The sequence below is a fragment of the Mesocricetus auratus genome, unplaced genomic scaffold, assembly GCF_017639785.1.
Source record: "Mesocricetus auratus isolate SY011 unplaced genomic scaffold, BCM_Maur_2.0 Super-Scaffold_100014, whole genome shotgun sequence".
Lineage (NCBI taxonomy): Eukaryota > Metazoa > Chordata > Mammalia > Rodentia > Cricetidae > Mesocricetus > Mesocricetus auratus.
Genome location: NW_024429197.1, coordinates 43164180 through 43178745, shown reverse-complemented (window position 1 = coordinate 43178745; position 14566 = coordinate 43164180). Strand labels below are relative to the sequence as shown.

At 43.2% G+C, this 14566-nt stretch overlaps 1 protein-coding gene across 7 annotated transcripts in view; it reads left to right on the top strand.

Annotated features, from left to right (window-relative positions):
* Fggy (FGGY carbohydrate kinase domain containing) overlaps positions 1–14566 on the top strand; it is a 407006-nt gene that overhangs the window by 388291 nt on the left and 4149 nt on the right. The gene's annotated exons all lie outside the window — the stretch shown is intronic.

Here is a 14566-nt window from a genome sequence, read left to right as displayed (position 1 = left end):
GCTGCAGTTGCTGTGAGTTCATGGTTGCCATGGTTGTGTTATGCCTAAAAGATGACACGGTGTGACCCTTCTCTCTGTCTTCAGCTCTTGTGTTATTCCTTGCTGCTCATCTGAAATGTTCCCTGAACTTTAGAAGAGATAATATGGATGTCTTATCTAGGACTGTGCCCTCAATTTTCTCTAATTCCTAACATCTTGAACAGCCTCAGGTCTCCACACTGGCTGCTGTTCAGTGTAAAGAGAAGTATCTCTGATGAAATGTGACAGTTGTTTTGTCTGTGGGTATAAATATAGATGTTTAGAAGGCAGTTTGATCAATCTGGTTAAATAACAGTGGTAGGCCCCCTTGGGTTTAAGACCTCCTGAGGCATTCCTTTTCGACTGGACTTACAGTATTAGACACAGATGCCCTCCTGTGGAGCAGGCCTCAAATCCGGCCAGAGAACAGAACAACAATACAGGTTCTTGGCAGTCCTTTTTGTTGCCTGCCAGAGTTGGAGGATAAGAAGATAGCACATTTCTCGGTGGTCAGAAACAGAGAAAGCAAATTGGAACTGAGCTGGAAACTTTGTCCCCACTGGCTAACTTTCTAAAAGGTCCAATTCACTCTTCCAGGACAGAAAAGACATCAGTGGCCTTACCCAGCTGTGAACCCTGTGAACTAAAAAGCCAAACTGCTATGCAAGATGTGTCTACCTGTGCATTAGGGCTTTCTACTCTGAATCTTTGCTGGTAACCATGGTTTCTTCTCTGATAAGCCAGAAGTTTTTCTTAAGAAGTATTTACTGGAAAGCAGGTAATATAAATTTTCCTGAGAGCTTTCAAAATACTTTACTCTCCCATTGGCACAATCTAGCCTAAATAAACTTTCATGAAGAAATACATAAATAGAGCCTCTCCTGGGAAATAGTTCGACAAATTTTATCATTAAGAGAATGCTAATGGTGATTGTTGGTGGTCAATGTTTGGCATAATGTGGGTTGGCCTAATATGCACGACCATGTCATGGACTTGAAACTCAGGACCTTGCGTATGCTCAGTGCTCTCCCACTGATCTATATCACCAATCTGTAAATATATTTTGAATTTAAAAGGTTTGTTCTAATTTGGAGGTATGTTTTTTCTCATTTAAATAGACATCCATTTATAGTGAATTGAATGAGGGTATGTGATGATATATTATTTATGATTTATTAAAGCTTGCCTGAAGATCAGAGAAGCAAAGCAGCCAAGCCCACCTCAACCCAGCTGAAAGGGCAGTCCTGTCTCCATGAATCCTCAGACTCAAAAGCTCCAGATCCTGTTTCCTCCTCTTTATATTCCTTGCTCTGCCCAGCAATGTCACTCTTGTCTCCACCTCCCTAGTGCTGGGATTAAAGGTGTTTGATCCAAAGTGCTGGAATCAAAGGCATGAGCTCTGTTACTCTTCATTCTTGTGTAGGTCATGGTAGCCTTGAACTCAGAGATATCCATCTGCCTGTCTCCAGAGTCCTGGGATCAAAGGTGTGTGCCATCATTCCCTAACCTCTGTATCTTGGGACTAGCTATGCTTTCCGAATCTTCAGGCAAACTTTAATAAATCATACAGAACATATCACCACAAGAATTGACATCCCAAATCAAAAAGTGGGAAAATCCCTTACTGACTGGTTTCAGTGAAGAAAAAAACCACTTAGCCAGAGGTGGTGGCTCGTGCCTGAATTTCTAGCACTTGGGAGGTAGCAACAGGAAGATCAGGAGTTCAAAGCTGTCCTGTCTGCTTACCAAGGTCAATGGCAGACTGAGTTACGTGAGCTTCTGACCTCTGACGGCTGAATGGTTAAGAGCCCTTGCTGCTTTTGAGGAGAAACATATTTCAGTTCCCAGCTCTCATATCAGAGGGCTCATAGCTGCCTCTAACTCCGTCTCTAGGGGATTAAATGCATGCGCCACCAACGCCCGGCCTCTTGGTAAGATTCTATTGCCGAACATTGAAGATAGAGAAAGTAAGCTGGTACTCAACTAGAAATTGAGTATTGACTAGTATTCCTAGTGCTGGAAAGAGTTGTACATGCTACCAGAGGAGAAATTAATCTTAAGTGTCACCAAGCTATGAACCCTGTGAGCTATGATAGCAACGTTTGTCTAGTTATCTTCCTACTAGTACAATAGTGACACAAATGTTATGGGAGTGACCGAACCACTTTTACTGGATTTAAGGGCCACACCATGAGATACAACCCATACCTGACGTAATGAGACAGGTCATAGGCTCTAGGGGGAAACCTATGGTAAATGAACACAGCAATAAAGTGACTCCTAATAACATATTGCTACACCTATAGATCAGTGCGTCACTCAACCCTCATCTGAGAGGCTTCTTCTTGCATGAGATGATAATTAACATAGAAACCCAAAACTGGACAATGTACAGAGAGCGAAAGACCTAAATAGAATATCTCATCCCACCCTCCTCTCAAGGCTAGGGCATCTGTGAAGAAGCAGAGTCAGAGGCAATGGATGGCGTTAAGGAAACAGCATTTTCAAGCACAGCATGGCTTGTGCAGTGTGAACTCAGAGACTATGACAGCATGCACAAGGCCCACACAAGCTTGAGCCAGACAAAATCCCAGCATGGAAAAGGAGGAGGTGGACACACAGTTCTACTCCTGGCCAAGAATCTAAGAAGCTGTTTGCAATTGATAGCTCCTGGGGGAGGGGAAATAAATTGTCTTCAGTGGAGTCAACCACACTCCAGGGCAGGCCCCTTTCTTAGGAGTAGCCAACGTCAAACAGACTCCATATGTTTTGTGCTTTGTTTTGGTTTTAAGATTTATTTATTTTTGCTTCATGTGTATGATGGTCTTGCATATATATGTGCCTGGTATCAGAATAAGGTACTAAATCTGTAGAACTGGAGTTATGAATGTTTGTGAGCTGCCATGTGGGAACTGGGAATTGAACCTGGGTCCTCTGCCAAAGTAGCCATTGCTCTTAACAGCTGAGCCACCTCTCTAGCTGCCTGTTTTTTGTTTGTTTTATTTTGAGAGAGAAAAGGAACATAAAACTGATTGATTATGGAAGTAGGCGAGAATCCAGGAGGCTTTGGGGAAGGGAAAAACGTCATCAAACTATATTGTATGAAATTCTCAAAAAAATAAATATTTAATAAAAACTTTAAATTTTTGTTTATTAGTTTATTAGTAGGACGGATTAAATGAGACTAAAAGTGGTCCATAGGTTTCAGAACTTCATCTTTCAACTGGTGAAATTAAATAAGTGGGTGTTTACTCAGCACCAGCTACAGTAAGTACTTACTAGAATAGTAACTGCCACCACTACTGCCATTGTTATTATTGACCTGACCATGGCTTCTATCACAACTCACTGCAATACTCTGTGCCTTCTCAGAAATGTCACCAAGATCATTTCAATTCCAGCAAACAATAAGTGACTAATTGAGCTTCTATTTGCATTTTGAGAGTCAATGAGCTTTCTTATGATTTTAGTAAGAAGCCTTAGAAATCATGTAAGAAATGAGTCAAGTTCATATAAATAGGATGGATACTTGCTCAATATTCATATTTAGATCCAGTCCTTTGCAGCCAGACTATGTTTTACTTTCAAGTCTCTTGGCAAGGATAGAGCCACTCCCCTGTGCCATATTGGCCGTGGTGAATAATGATTTAAACTACATGTTGCCAGGAAGACCAGTGGATGTGTGCCCTGTTAGAGTGGGATGACTAGGGAAGCCTCAGAATCTGAACCTCTGGGGATCAAGAGCAACTTGTCAACTGTGAGTTAAGACCACACACACACACACACACACACACACACACACACACACACACACACACAGATTGCAGAGCTAAAAAGATTTTAGAGATAATTTAAGCCAGTGCCCTTAATCTTCTGATAAGGTGAGGCTAAGGGAGGGAAAAGGTCTTGCTCAGGATCATACAGCTGATAGTGACTTTGTTTCAAAAAGTAATGTGAGCGATCTCTCCATACATCAATGAGCCTGCCTTCCTCTTTATATAAGTAAAATGTAGTGATCGTGGTTAAATGTATCTTTGACAGGGGAAAGAAAGCTTTGAGAATTTCCAAGGGTCTCAAAACCATCACATAGAAGGTAACTGTGATGGGCTCAGCATGGACATTTGCCTGCTGGCAGTGAACTCAAGAAACAGGTTCAGTGTTAACTCAAGACTTGAAGCAGACTTGTAATTTACTAGTTGAGACAAAGCATTTGACCCCTCTGAGCCTGTGCTTCCTTATTTAAATTTAGATAAGATCCCCCAGCCCCACACAGAATTTGATGATCAAATGAAGCAGAGTACAAATGTACAGTACTTTGCCTTAAACATGCATCTGATCAGTGTATTCTCTTAGCTGACATTTAACGAACAACTAAAAGCTAGTGGTTCATCAATGAAGAGGACTGCCAAGAACTCCGTGCTTCTGGTTCTGGAAAGAGTAGAAGTGGGGCTCCATGGAGGGAAGTGAACAGCAAGCCAAAGACGTGAAGGTGATGGCACTGTACAGAGGTCGGTGTGAGGATCAGAAAGTGCGATGCTTTGGCCACTGACATCTACAGCAAGCCAATGACGTGAAGGTGAAACTTCAGATGGCACTGTACAGAGGTCGGTGTGATGATCAGAAAGTGCGATGCTTTGGCCACTGACATCTACAGCAAGCCAATGACGTGAAGGTGAGACTTCAGATGGCACTGTACAGAGGTCGGTGTGATGATCAGAAAGTGCGATGGTATGGCCACTGACATCTACAAGTGTGCTAATTCCATTAAGGGTGGCCAAAGCCAGATTTGGAGAAACTGTATTTGAAGAAAGTGCCGGTTCCTGGGAGAGGAACAAATTGGGAAGGAGGGATTTTGGCATGGTCAACCAACAGCAAAACAGCTGGTATTTGTAAAATGGCTCACTAAGAGGGTAATGAGTGTTACAACTCTGGAAACAGACATAAGCTCCATCTGAAGGTTTCAGACACGGAAACTTTTATGGAGCCTGAGTTTCATCAGAAAGCCTGGGTGTTCATTGCAGATTTTAAGAGGGGAAGAGATTGTGATGTATTAAATATGCTAGTTGTCTTTGGTTCCTGATACATACTGAAATCTTTCGCTGTGATTAAAAGACCAGAACTTTCATCCTCTCCACCGATTTTCCAAGATGAAGAGTAATGTTCCCATCTAACTAATTGCCAGATGTGGGAGTCACACAGGTCCTGGGTTGATGGTCACATGCAGGTCTTGACTGGTGTCATGTCCAGAAAGAGCATGGACTCTCACTGCACCCCTGTCTTTCTGCATTTCCTTCTGCATAGGATTTGTGACCTTTATAACAAATTATCAACAGTAAACAAATTTCCTAAATTCTGTGTACCCATTCTAGCAAGTTGGGGAGCCTCTAATTTATAGGTAATCAGAAGAATAGAGAAACTTGGGGCTTACAACTAAAGTTAGGCTGCTTTGTGAGACTGAGCCTTTACAGTGTGAAGGATTACCCTGATCCTGGGCAGTTAGTGCCAGAATTTAATTGTGTAATAGGCGCTAGTGTCCATAGAATTAGAAAATTAATTAGTATGAGGGCAGAGTGGATCTACACATTTAGTGTCAGCAGTGTCATGGGCTAAAGCAATCCAGAGACAAAAATCGAATCTCCCTCATCTCATTCAATCATCACAGGTTGATGGGTTGCAGATTCCAGCCAAGCACAGGTTTTAGGGGAGTAAATAAATGAATCAAAGACCAGATCTGGACTGTGAATCGTGCACACTAGCAGAATAACAAAACATGGAAGGCTGTGATGTGCCCCAAATCAGTCACACAACTGCCCCGGCAAGGCTACGAGAGGTGTGCTGTTGGCAACCTTTTCAAATGAGAAAGCACCCATGAAAAAGCATGGTGTTTCCCGATCACCATCACAGAACAAGTCCGTGGAAAAGTCTAGTTGTAAACTCTGGAAGGCTGTTGTTTTCATCACTACATTGCATTTTCCTCTTTCTGAATGACCATGACCACCGCAGAAAGATGGAAGTGAAACCAAGAGACCATCTAAAAATGGTGGTCAGAGCTGATTAGCAAATATTCAACACCACTGTGAGCAGAGGCTATTGCTTCCATTTTGTAGATGGGAAAACTGAAATTGGGTTTGCATATCCAGTAAGCAGCAGAATCAGGATTCAACCTCAGACCGTGTGCTCCTAATATGCAGTATTTTTCTACTCACTGCTCTATTTTCTATAGAATTATCTATGTCCCGTGACTTCCTCTTTTAGGTCCAAGAGAATAATGTGATAGAGGTATACTTTATTTATACTTGAAAAAGTTTTGTTTCCATTTAGTAGGCCTTTTAAAATTGAAAAATAAAGCATAAACATGTGACATATTTCACATAGTGTTTTTGCTTTTATAATTTGAGAATTAAGATGTAGTGTAGATAAGCTAGCACGTAGCTGCTAAACATACAGTTCGATTAGTTTTAAAAGATATGAACCCTTGTGTGATTAAATACGAATAAATGTGTGTGACAGATGAGTGTCCAAAATGGTGAATGGGATGTCAGTCTTGACATGGAGGATGATGAAGACATTTCCCACTCGTTCATCTCTTCCAGCTTCTCAGCTGACATTGTTATTTTCAGTGCCTTGGGGTGAGGGAGTGCCAAAAATAAAAAACAGCAATATGATAATCCATTTCTTAATACTTGGTAGAGGAAAATCACATTGCTAAATTTTCTGTTTTTCTATGGAGGGGTCATGTGCACCAGCCCACACATTAGCACATGAGCCTGTTGATTCCAGTAAAATGAGTCAGAGTTTCTCGAGAAGTCAAATTTATGTATTTCAGAGCTATGTGCCAGCATCTCTAGAGAAAGGTAGAATCCTGTCAAAATCTCTCTATATATATCTCTGTCTGTCTCTGTCTGTCTCTGTCTCTGTCTCTCTCTCTCTCTCTCACACACACACACACACACAAGCAACACATGCACATAGACACTCAAAGTGATCGCACAGTTAATAAGTAGAAGTGGGATTTGAACTCAAGACTAGAGGACTCAACAATCAGGTGAGCAAGGTACAGGGAGCATGGTCACTCTGTGGGCAGAGCATGGAGCCCAGCAATGGTCTGGAATCAAAACTGAGCTTACATTCTGAGCTTCACTACAAACTGACTGCATGTCATTGTTTTTTATTCATTTTCTTTCTCTCCCTCACACTCCACTCAGTGCTGCCATTCAAAAAAAGTGGGGGCAGATGATAATACCTGTGTTAGACTACTTCAAGGAATAGAAAGAAGGTCATGTGTGTAAATGAGTGGCACGGTTGCCAGCCCAGAGTAAGTACCTGGGAAAGGGTGGCGTGAAGTTGGCAGCTGAGATGGTCTACACTAGACTTTCTGGATCAATCATGAGCAGTTTGCACATGTATCTCAGCGGGTGAACATCTGTGTAAAAGCATAGTATATTGTGCTTGTAGATTATTTTGTAAAACAAAGTATAGCTGAAACAGAAGTATTTTAAAATATGTGCGCCTATTCAATGTCTAAAGGTCTTCTTTCTATGGCTGGTGTATTTTTAAATAATTTTTAAACATTTCTATGAATTTTTTTGCTTGTTGGGACCAAAGCTCTCTGTATGGCCTAGGCTGCACTTAACCTCTTGATTCTCCTGCCTCTGTCTCCTGAGTGCTGGGATAACAACCCTGCTCCACCACACATAGAAAATCTTTTTATGAATTTTTAAAATGTGTGAATGTGTATGTCATGTTCACGCATGTTTTCATGTTTGAAGGTTGGAACTGCACACGTATACGCATGAATGTGTGTTTGCAAGTCCAAGGTTGACATCAGGAGTCTTCCTTGATCCGTCTTCATCGTATTCATTGAGGCGGGGTCTCTCAGTTGAGGCTGAGATTGTGAACTTGCTCCAGGGATCTCCTATGACTATCTCCCGTGTCTGCTACATTCACCTGGCAGACACATAGGTGGTAGGAATCTGAACTCTGGTTCTCATGGTAGCATGACAAGCACTTCGTTCACTGGGCCATCTCTCAGGCCCCTTAGTTTTGAAGACTTCTGAAAGATTTTATATTTGCCAGTATCCATAGCGCAAACAATATTCTTGATAATTTTGATTTCCACCCCCCCCCAGGTCTTACCTTACCAGACTAGGTGTTCAATATTTTTGACCTTATAATATATAGAGATACTACTAAATATATCATCATTTTCCTTTTTGCTTGAATCTGAGCTATTACCATTTCCTACTGTCCATTGACTGAATCTTTTTCAGACACTTACCCATTTTTTAGAGGATTAGTGTAAATCAAAATTAGGTCTTAGCTGTAAATCTAGTGGCATGGGACATCTAAATGGCAGCATATGGCAAATTCTGAGTGTGGTGAACATCCTAGCAAGCACCATGCCACTTTCTTGGTGCTGGAGGAAACCTGCACGCAGCCTATGTGACTCTTGGTCTGCCCCGTTGCTGAGCTGTTACAGCTAATGCAGCCTGTGTATTAAGTACAGGGAAACCCTATGCAGGTGGCACTTGCAGTATTTTCCTCCAGAACCCTGCTGGGCCACCCAGTACTTGCTGAGTGTAGAGGTGGCTCTCAGCAAACACTGGCTTTGATGACCTTACAGTATTCACAGACATTAGCCATCCAGTGGTGGATTCTGGGATTGCATTCAGTCATAGCCCTAGGATCATACTCCCTGCCTACTGGAGACTAGTTCTCACCAGCACCAAGCCTTGATTTACTCTTTGCTGTGTAATGTAATTCTAGAGAGTTCTAGGCGTTGTCTGCTGCTCCATGCTGAGATCTAGACTGCCTGGCAATCTTCCCCCAGTTGTAAGGCCATGGCTCTCAGAAGTAGAGGAAGAGGAACTCTCCTGATGCCCAGACAGCACACGTCAGTATATGCCGTTCCTGTGCTGGGTAACTCCGTCCTTGGCCTCACCTCCAGCAGCCCATCCAACAGGGTTCTACAGCCAGCTCAGAGCACACGACATCCAAGTGTTTCCTCTGCCCACCCAGAGGCCTGGCCACGGCCAGGACGGCCTCCAGAGAAGCAGGAGCAGAGTGCTGACTGGCATCTCAGCCTTGACACGCCAGGGAAGGGTCAAGTCCATGAATGGGGCCTTTCACGGCTGCCTACAGGGACCCCATTTTTTTCCTACAGAAGCCCTGCACTTGCCTTCAGAAGTGACAATCAAATGTGAACTTTCATGGTTTATTTATAGCTCTGCCTTAGAGAGATAGAGAAAAGAAGTGATTAAAATGCTATTTTATAAAATATTTTGTTTTTAAAAGGCGTTCATTGTGTGGGCAAAAAGGAAAAAGAAAAGCCACTCTGTTCATGGTGCTGTCTAGACTCTCAAACAAAGGGCATAGCGTGCTGCAGATTGAGATTGTCCGGCCCCTACATGCTGACAGAAAGTATGAATTTAGAGCCCAACTTCAAATAAGTCCCTTTGAACAGAAATATATTGTGGGGGTGACTATATTTAGCATGTGTCAGCATTTCCATAATGAATTCATATTGTTGTACTGTAGTGATTCCCAGATTTACCACAGGCAGAAGAGTCATGCGGTTTCACTTTTGTGGTAATTATCTGGAGAAATTGGGACTCTCAGCAGTGCTGTTTGTGATGACAGCACTGCTGCTCTGTGCATTCTCCATACTGTGTCTGGTACCCACACTGCAACCAGCCTTCCAGGAGATGAAGGTGAGCCTGAGCCATCCCGACAACCTGTGTGTGACCATAACTTAATGCAATGCAGAATACTGTGATTTGTCTACACCAGTAAAACTAATATAGGCCACTGTGGAGAACAAGTGATTAGAGAAAAATAATGAACCCATTCTCTTGAATTCATTAGTAATTTAATGTATTTTCGTCAGACCTTTATAAAGTTTGCATATGTAATTTGTATTTATCAAGTTATATAAAACAAAAACTTGTATAGAACACTTCACACTATTCATTTTCCTCCATCCCTCCCTCCTTCCCTTCCTCTTCATTCTGAGACAGATTCTTCCCATGTTGGGTTATCCTCAAATTCCGGGCATGAGAAATCTGCACTCCTTACCCACCCCCACCCCAAGCAATGGGGACTACAGGTGCATTCCATGGCAGCCCTTCAGTTCACGAAATTCTTGAGACAAAAGGAAAACCAGGTTTTAGTTTTTACTCTTACTGCCCCTTGCCATTGTGGAGGGGAGCTAGTGTTCCTGCCCTGGTTAGGAATTATGAAAGTTACCTGAGCACAAAGTGACGGGGTGATGCGGGCTATCTTTAAGTTGGGGTACCCAGCAGGGACTCATATCAAGGAATATGTAAATGTGAGCCATTTTCCACTTCCTGCAGCTTGGGGTGTGCCACATATACAGGGATCTTATTCCTCCTCAGTCATTTCTTTTCCATCTTTCCTCCTGTTCTTGTGAGGTGTTGGAGGGCACAGAGAGCACTGCCATATGTAAGCATCAGGCTCCTTAGGTGTGGGTGGCTAGTTCTTGGTCTCATTAGACACTATCGTGGATGTTCCTGGAGACCCATAAGGCACTGCTGTAGAAGTTTCTGGAGATTGATAAGGTATGTCTGTAGATGCTTCTAGAGACCCATGAGGCAATGCTGTGGATGTTTCTGGAGACCAATAAGGTGTGTTGTAGATGTTTCTGGACATCTTCTGTCTCTGAACACTTCACCTACAGTATGAGGTGCTCATGTCCCTGTGTCCTAGCCGAATGCCAACTCTTTTATTGGGGGGGGCGCTGAGCCTCCTTATAGTTTCCTATACCTGAGCTTCCTATAGTCTCTAAGAAACAACCACGCCTTTGAGAGTCTGACAGGATGACCTCTCGTCCCTTTTCTACACAGATTCTGACACCAGCCTGTTTGTCCATTCCCAACATGAGCCACCTAAACTCCACTAGATGCCTCTTGGCTTGACTTGTGAAGGGGATGGCCTCCTTCATAACTCACTCTGGAAGGAGTCCTGATCACAATAAACCTGCCTCCTCTGAGAATCCCATCTCTGTTTGACCTTCCATGTGGGGGAAAATCATAGAGACCCCTCTCCAAGGTAGGCTCTTTCCAGCTCACTCTGGTATCACAGTCTGTCATCTTAGATCTCAGCAGAAACTTCCGTTTGACCATTTTGCCCCACATACTATCCTTAAGTTCATTCACTCTACCGGCATTCCTGCACTCACGTGATATGCCAGAAACTGAGTTTGGCAGTGAAAATAATTTTAACATTTCCTTCCTAAAGGAATTCACAGACTAGTTAGATATGTTAGCAAAAAAAAAAAAAAAAAAGCGTGGCACCGTGTCCTAAATGTTGGACAGACCGAAGCATGAGATGCCATGTAGCAAATCACTCAATTGGGGGGGGAAAGAGGGCGGGGATGCAGGCTGCAGGGATGAGTCGACAAAATTCTCAGTAGACCGAGTACCTGACCTAAGCTTTACGTTTTAAGTAGGCCCTTTCTCAGAAACAAAATAACACCCTTTTAAGTCCTTGAAATCTCCATTGTGAATGCTTGTTTCTCAGGAACTCATTTTGAAAACAAGCAGAGGTAATGTGAAGAACCAGTCAGAGAATTCCCTGGTGTCTGCTGTTTGCTGCACATCTGTTACTGTGGAAAAGAAAAGAACATAAGTACCTTTGATAAACTTCCTGGATCCCACCCATGAAGGCAACCCTGGAATGTTGTCTCAGGCCCCTGAAGAAGCACAGCCAACAAGACCAGAAGGGGCACACCCTGGGAGCATTCCCCAGCTTGGGGGAGGTAACAGGGGCAGGGTCTTCTCAGGGACACAGCAGAGGGAAAGGCAAAACAAAACCAGAATGAGTAGCAAAGTGGACGATGGGAGTGCTAAAACTATCTCCGAAATCAAAACGCAGACATGATCAGACATACACACGGCTCTTAAGGCATCCCAGAACAGAGCAGCATATCAGGGAGCTGCGTTTGCTTGTGCGTCTTTCACAGAATGACTGCAAACAGCCGCCCCTTGGGTTCTTTCTTCTCTCTAGCTTCCTGGTCAATAACTTTTCATGCAGTTTAAGATCTTTCCCCTTGTTAATACTGCCATTTCTTTCTGCCATCAGTGTGCCTTAGTATAGCACATCTTATCTCACCAACGTGACAGCTCATCCAGGGCTGGAAGACCACAGTGCTAGTTCAGATCAGCACACTGTCCTTGAGGAAGAAGACTAAGAGCCACTTAGCTGGAGTGGAAACTGAGTTAACAAAAAGAGAAAAGCTGTCTGGTTTCCTAACCTTTGATGGTCATTGAAATGAGCCCAGCAGACAGAGCACTTACCGTACTGTCTTTTGGTCCTAGCAAATGTCTTTTCCGCTCTGCAGTAAACTCCTTGAGGAAAGGTCCATATCATCTGCTCCTCTGTTGTCCTCCTGTGTCGAGTGTTCTCCTTGGCCTGTCAAAGTGGCTCCATGTGCTTGATGACTATTTTAGGTGCTAGGATTCAGCAGGTTACATGCAAAGCCCTGATGTGGTATAGCTTCCCTTTGGGTTAGAGCATGCTGGAAAGGTAATTAACAGTATGCCACTGAATATGCCACTCAGTAAGTTGGCAAAGATGGGTGGGGGACACTTGGATACGTACTTAAGATACACAGAGGCTCTCGTACACTGTAAGGCAGGGAGACTTTGCATTCCACCACCCCTATGACTAGTATGAGTTTCATCGGGACAAATAGCATATAACCTGTAATCCCTAGCAGTGTCTAATACATGGTGAGTAGCTCATAAATATGTGACATAAGAAATTGCATCTGTAACTACAGACTTAATAAGAATTCAATAGCTGTTGTTAAGGCAAAACCTGTTCTGGGGAGCTTTTTTGTGCTGTTCCATGGTTAGTTCTGTTGGATACCCAGGCTGGCTTGGCTTTGTGCTCTCAGACTTTATCTTGGATTAAAAGAATTGGACTGAACCAAGCCCTTTGAATGTGGGTGCCAGTTAGGAGGCCTGGGCAGTCTATGAGACCTCTAACACTGGAGCCAGTGTTTATCCCTAGTGCACAAATGAACTTTGAGAGCCCATTCCCTATGGAGGGGTACTATTGCAATCCAGATACACGAAAGAATGTAACAGACTTTGATATTCCCCAGTGGAAGGCCTCACTATCCTTGGGGGGTGTATGGAGGTTGGGTTGGGGAATTGGTGGGGGCCATGGGAGGATGGGAAGGAGAGGGAACTGGGATTGATATGTAAAATAAGATTGTTTCCAAAATTAAAAAATAAAAAGAAGCCCTGTAAAACTGCCCAAGGAAATCTAGCCCTCCGTTTCTGTGCATTCACAAAGGGCTTTGCCTTCTCCATTGTATGTCCCTAGAGACCTCAATACACAGTTATTTATTAAGCCCAGGATGTATGGTACCAGATGTACCCTTAACTGTTCATTGTTTTTTATTATTGTCAGAGAAAAACAAGTTGCTGCCAGAAAGCGTGGTTTAATTGAGGACCTTAAGGGAAGTGAAAAAATTTACAATATTCTTGCCTGTTACAAGCCTGTCTTTGAGTTTTGGTGTTTGGTTTTGTTGTTTTTTGAGATTATAATAGAATTACAACATCTCTCCCTTCCCTTTCCTCCCTCCAAATCCTCTCATATACCCCTCCCCATTCTCCTTAAAATTCATAGCCACTAGCTGGGTGTTGGTGGTGCATGTCTTTAATCCCAGCACTTGGGGGAGGCAAAGTCAGGCTGATCTTTGTGAGTTCGAGGCCACCCTGGTCTACAGAGTGATTTCCAGGACAACCTCCAAAGCAATACAGAGAAAGAGAAACCCTGTCTCAAAAAAAATTCATGGTCACTTTTTTCATTAGCTGCATATATGTATGTACAAATATATTCCTAAGTATAACCTGTTGAGTACATATAAGGTTATTTGTTTGTATGTTTCCAGGGCTGACCATTTGGCACTGTTAACACTCTTTCCAGTGGAAGACCATATTTCCCCTCCCATCCATTTCCTGTAGTTTTTTTTTTTACAGGGTTAAGACCTCACGGGCTTTTCCTTGTCCTGTTTGGCATGGCCATTGGTGTCATCCTTGTTCATTTCTCATTTGGGCAGTCACACTGGCGAGACTTTGAGGGTGTAGCTTCTGATGTTACTAGGAGAGAAGGTCTTAGAAGAAAGTCCCTGATCCTGGGCCCTTACAATCCCCCTCCCCCACCTCGCTCACTATGTTCCCTGAGCTTTAGGCATAAAGAGGTTTTGTAGGTGTATCCCCTGGGTCCGGACTCTACAGCTCTGCATTTGTTTTCTGCCATGATCTCTGTTGGAAAGAGCAGTTTCCTTGGTGAGGAATGAGGACTACACTTTTCTGTGGGCACAAGAGCACATGCTTACAGCTTGTTGTTAGGGATTATGCTGGCTTAGTAAATTGGCTGTAGATTCCCCTCCGGTAACCATGACTTCACTAGCACTGAGTAGTTAACTAGGTTTCTGGGACCAGCCATTGGTTCCCTCTTGATGAGAAGGTCTTAAGTTCAGTTAGAGAACTGTTGGTTACTCCCCAAATATGTGTGT